This window comes from Borostomias antarcticus (genome assembly GCF_949987555.1).
Source record: "Borostomias antarcticus genome assembly, contig: scaffold_157, whole genome shotgun sequence".
In the NCBI taxonomy this organism is placed as follows: domain Eukaryota; kingdom Metazoa; phylum Chordata; class Actinopteri; order Stomiiformes; family Stomiidae; genus Borostomias; species Borostomias antarcticus.
The window spans coordinates 209,859-215,918 of NW_028176267.1; positions in this window are offsets into that span (position 1 = coordinate 209,859).

A 6,060-nucleotide genomic window follows, 5' to 3' on the forward strand; every position below is an offset into this window, starting at 1 on the left:
GTGCTCACATTGTTTAGTTCAGTATCAAAACATGCTTATTTCAGACAAAAACGGTTGAGAAAGTTATTGGCGTTATATTTGACAATAGAAGAAATAAAACAACTGGAACTTATGATCAAAGAGTCATAACTGATACATTTTATGAAGTTCCAATTCTCAAGACATTGCAGACAAGAGACAACCTCTCTTTTCTAAAGAGAAAAAGTCAGTACAAATTCAGCTTTTTTATGATGACTTTGAGATAGCTTATCCATTGGGATCAAAGTTAGACCATTTGTGGAATCACAAGTTAGAACATTGTCAAACTATGCGGTCAAACCCAACAACACCTCATGTGTACGGTGTGAAGGCTGCTTGCTTACTGAACTCTGCAGTATTTCAATACTACTGAACATTTTTCTGTTGATATAATGCATGACATTTTAGAAGGAGTTGCGTGATTTGAGGTAAAACTTGTGTTACAGTATATACAAGCCAACTTTGTAACTGCAAAAGAGGTGTACAGTAGAATTCATTCATTTAACTATGGGTACACAGAGAGGAGGAATCGTCCACCTGCAGTCAAATTGGATGATGGGAGCAATGATTTGGGCCTAAATGCTACTCAGACTTGGTGTCTTCTCTGTAATTTGCCATTGATATTTGGTGATCTGGTACAGGAAGGTGATAAATATTGGCAGCTGCTTCTCTTACTACTACAGATAGTAAATATTGTGTTTTCTCCTGTTCTAACAGAGGGTATGACTATTTATCTGAAGCACATAATTGCTCGTTATTGTTGCCGTTTTTGTCTCACCGAGAAAATGGAGAACTGTGGATGACCCAAGAGTGACAACACAAACCTTTAGGAATTGTACAAGATGCTGCTCAGCTTGGGATGCAGACATCTTTCCTGGTCTTTTGCGGCCTTGTGATGCAGGAGGAATCAAATGGAGCAGGAGAAGGATGGAGGAAAGGTCACTGTCCCATCCTAAACAAAGAAGATATCCTGAGTAAAATGGTTCATTCCCATCATCAGTGACATTAACATTAACATTTCAGTCATTTTAAATAATATAAATGATAATTTTTTATCATCTAACCATCAGCATTTGTGTCAGCTCCCTCATCAACTGTAGATTCAGCCATCTCGATCAGCTCCTGAAGTTTAGCTCTCTGACTGGCAAGGGTCTTGCTTAGCATGATGATCTTTTGCTTGAATGTAGTTGGCCACCTCTCCAAAAACTTGGCTGATGTCTCCTCTCCAAACAGCAGCACAAAATCCTGTTCAATCTGAAAAAAATCAGGTGGTGAAGTAAGCAGTACAGGCTCTACTTGCCTTCTGCGGTTCTGCAACAGTATTGCCATGCTACGAACGGACAGAGATGGACACATGACACATATAGAAGCAGCTGCACCGCATAAAAATAAGACAAGACAACAAACAAAACATTCGTTTTGAGTTTCAAGTCAATTTCTTTCTCACAAAATATTTTACTTTTTCTCAAACACCGTTTTGGAGGCCAATCACCAGGATACACATGAATCGAACAACTACTATTACGGAAGTATTGTTTTTGTTTACATTTACTGGCCAACCTGAATTGGCATCTAGAGATTAAACGCAATGTATACAATTTAAAACTGTTCCTTAAAAAAGTCTTACCAAGCCCTTCACATCCAGAAAGCGTGGAAATTTGGTTAGGATGGTGGAGCATTTAATCGGGTCGTGGGTCATCTTCTTCCTGTACTCAAAGGTCGATTTCATCTTCTGTTTGACCGTTTCTTCATCAGAAGAATGCTTCATAAGAGAAATGGCCTCTCTGCACTGGTCTTCACTCAGGGTAACCGAAGTTAGTTGGGGTCGAAATAATGTTCCTTAAGAAGATGAACGTGGTTACTAATCTTAAAGAAAAAATTAACCAAGTCTCATTTGCTCAGATACCATACCAGACAAATTAAACACAGATGCTCTTTATCAGTTGTAATATATACTTACATATCCATTTTCGGTGTAGGGATCCTTCAAGTATGGGAACAAGGAGACGATGCCTCGTGCAAACGTTTCCCTCACACTGCGCGGTGGTGCTGTCCTGAAATGAATATACACAAGCAGCATTCCTACTCTGTCAGCTAAATATCAGGAGTGATTTTAGAAGCTGTATCATGCCCATCGAGTTTGATACAAGAGAAATCTTCTCCCAATAGCAGTGGATGGCCAGCAGTAGCCTAACCAATTATTTGACTGAGATACTGATACAGAAATAATTCTTAACAAACAACAGAGCAAGTACTGCTCTACAATTTTCATTATGAATCTTTCCTTTAAACTTACCCATGAGTCTCTGTCATCTCTGAAACAAGAATGTTGATCATCATTCGTCTGGTGCTGTCAGTGAGGCTTTTAGTTTTGGAGTATTCCTTGATGACAACCTCTCCACCAGGTTTCTTATTGAGTATGCTCTCTATCAGCTGTAAGAAAACAGCAGTGTTGAAGGGTTAGTTTACTATTTTGAACGTTAGACCCCATTTGCGGTCCCTCTATGAACCTGAAACAAAGAGAGCTTTTCTGCAGGGCTACAATAGAAGTCAATGGTAGCAGTAGCGGCCACGTCAGGAAACTCACCGAGTGGTCACTGGTGTCCGTTGATGTTCTGACAAAAAAAGTATGCTTCTTATCAGGTTTTATGTATCATTTAGCATTCAGTCGCAGTACAGCCATATGCTTCCACTGAAAATAGTTCCATGCTAAATGATACATAAAACCTGATAGGAAGCATACTTTGCGGCGATTTTTGTCAGGACATCAACGGACACCAGTGACCACTCTGAGTTTCGTGACTTTGAAAACGAGTTTAATTTTGAGTTTGGTAGTGGCTGCTACTGGTACCATTGACTTCTATTGTAGCCCTGCAGAAAAGCTGTTGCTAGCTCAATAATGGAGCGATCAGTGAAATTATGGTCTCTATGTTTCAGGTTCATGGTAGAGGAACCGCAAATAGGGTCTAATGTTCAAAATAGTGAACTAACCCTTTAAAATCCATTTGCTGGCACATGAATTGCAGAATGAATTACAAACATACATTTTTGCTTCGTCATCAGATCTTTGACGTTTTCTTGAAGGGCTTCCATCCTCGCTCAAAATGATTGTATCATCTGACTCAAGGCCTGAGGCACTCATCTCAGAACCGGCAGAGGAAGGACTCATCAGGGGAGATGCTAAAATACACAATACACACAAATGTTATATTGAACGTAATGCCACAAGTGACCAAGACTTGAAAACATAGATGGTTCCCACCCTATAGTTCCAATCACTATATCCTGATTTTACAGTACATACATTTATGCAGTTTGAACTTATAGAACACTACACTGAACTGGCACCACCATAGCCCTGGACGTGATGCTGCAGAAGCTAGAGAGGGAGAGGAAGGTGGGCATCGCTGCCTTCATACGCACGATAAGACTGAGTCGTCCCCTGGTGGTTCAGACTGAGGTAAATACTGACTCCAGACTTAACCCCTATCAGACTGATAAACACTGACTCTAACCCATATCAGACTGGTAAAGACTGACTCCACACTATCCCCTATCAGACTGGTAAAGACTGACTCCAGACTAACCCCTATCAGACTGATAAAGACCGACTCCAGACTATCCCCTATCAGATTGATAAAGACCGACTCTAACCCCTACCAGACTGAGCTAAAGACTGACTCCAGACTATCCCCTATCAGACTGATAAAGACTGACTCCAGGCTAACCCCTATCAGACTGAGGTAAAGACTGACTCCAGACTATCCCCTACCAGACTGAGGTAAAGACTGACTCTAACCCCTACCAGACTGTGGTAAAGACTGACTCCAGACTAACCCCTATCAGACTGGTAAAGACTGACTCCACACTATCCCCTATCAGACTGATAAAGACCGACTCTATCCCCTACCAGACTGAGGTAAAGACTGACTCCAGACTAACCCCTATCAGACTGATGAAGACTGACTCTAACCCCTACCAGACTGATGAAGACTGACTCCAGACTAATCCCTATCAGACTGGTAAAGACTGACTCCAGACTAACCCCTATCAGACTGGTAAAGACTGACTCCAGACTAACCCCTACCAGACTGGTAAAGACTGACTCCAGACTAACCCCTATCAGACTGGTAAAGACTGACTCCAGACTAACCCCTACCAGACTGAGGTAAAGACTGACTCCAGACTATCCCCTACCAGACTGAGGTAAAGACAGACTCCAGACTAACCCCTATCAGACCAGCACATACCTTCATTGCCCAGTGTGAGCTTGAACACACCAAGATCTGGCTCTTTCACCACCTCCTCAAACACATCCCCATCAACTTCAGTTCCAGATCCATCATACAGCTTTGCATCTGATAAACTGGTAACTGGGATTCCAAATTTCTGGAAAGCTGTGACAAACATTAAAACAACAACCTACAATTAGATTTGCAATCATAATGGTAAAAGTAATCAGACTAAATCGCAAATTAAAAGCTTACCTTCAGTCAAAAGGTTGTCAAGTGTCAGGTCAATGACCTTGACATATTTTTGTTCACCATTGAACCTCACCTTGATCAGCATCTGGAAGTAGTGATACAAGATAGGCCACAATGGATGAAAAAGTAGTGATACAAGATAGGCCACAATGGATGAAAAAGCATTACATTTGTATTTCAATCATGAAACATTACAAGAGAGACAACTAGCTTCTTCATCAATACTCATTTACTTAGCTATGGTAATTTCACAGTACAATATAATAAAGACTGACTGCAGGGAGAGGAGCGAGCTAGCTAGTTCAGTGTTGCCAGATTGGATTGATTGGCGCGCGATAAACTCCCAACTCCCCACGAGTCTCTGCTCTTTCACTCCCCATGAGTCTCTGCTCTTTCACTCCCCACTCCCCAAGAGTCTTTACTCTTTCACTCCCCACTCCCCAAGAGTCTCTGCTCTTTCACTCCCCACTCCCCATGAGTCTCTGCTCTTTCACTCCCCACTCCCCACGAGTCTGCTCTTTCACTCCCCACTCCCCACGAGTCTCTGCTCTTTCACTCCCCACTCCCCATGAGTCTTTGCTCTTTCACTGGAATCTATGAAGTTAGCTACGTTAGGCTAGCTAAAGAATACAACAGTCACCCTCCAATTAGCTAGTTTAATGTTGCTCATTTAAGCTAGCCATCAAGTCAGTCAGTCACGTTAGACCTTGGACATACGTAACGTTATTTTAAGATACAAAGCCATTGTATGGTGAACAACAATATAAAGTTATTCTAAAATGCTGCTTCTGTTGAAATGCCAAATTATTCGTGAAGGAAATGGCGCGGATAACGTTAGTCAAGCTAGCTAACATTAGCTAGCTAGTATAGCCAACTCCATGTCTGTTAGTGCTATTTCACTGGAATCTATGGGCGTTAGCTAACGTAGCTAACGAATAGCACAATCACCTCTCCACATTATGAGCTAACAACTCTGCTTCTGTAGAAATGCCAATATTGGTTTAATAACGCTAGGTGATTTAGGAGAAATTTACCTGATCTGTCGATGTGAAGCAAGTTGCGCGCGATAATAGCTAGCTAGCCCCCAGCCACACATCTCAGTCTGAGCTATTTCACTGGAATCTATGGACGTTAGCTACACGGAATACAACCTAATCACCCCTCCATTATATTAACAATGCTGCTTCTGTTGAAATGCCAAATAATTGGTTTAATAGGTGATTAGAAGAAACTTACCGCGACAGTCTCTCCAGCAGAAGAAAATCGCGCAGTCCTCGTTTGAAATGGGAAATGGACGGTTTGAAACTTTCAAACTGAAACGAGGAGGTGGGGCTTTCGAGAGTAGCCTACTTCTTTTACACCGCATCTTTTAACTACGAACATTTTCACCAACACTAGGGGGCATCTTACTAAACCTGTTGTTGTAATAACTCTAAAACAGTCAATATACTTTGACACTGTGTATTTTACACTGGGAAATTTACTGTGTAGACAGGTAGAATGGGAACAGTTTATACACTAGACAGGTAGAATGTAATACCAGTTTATACACTAGACA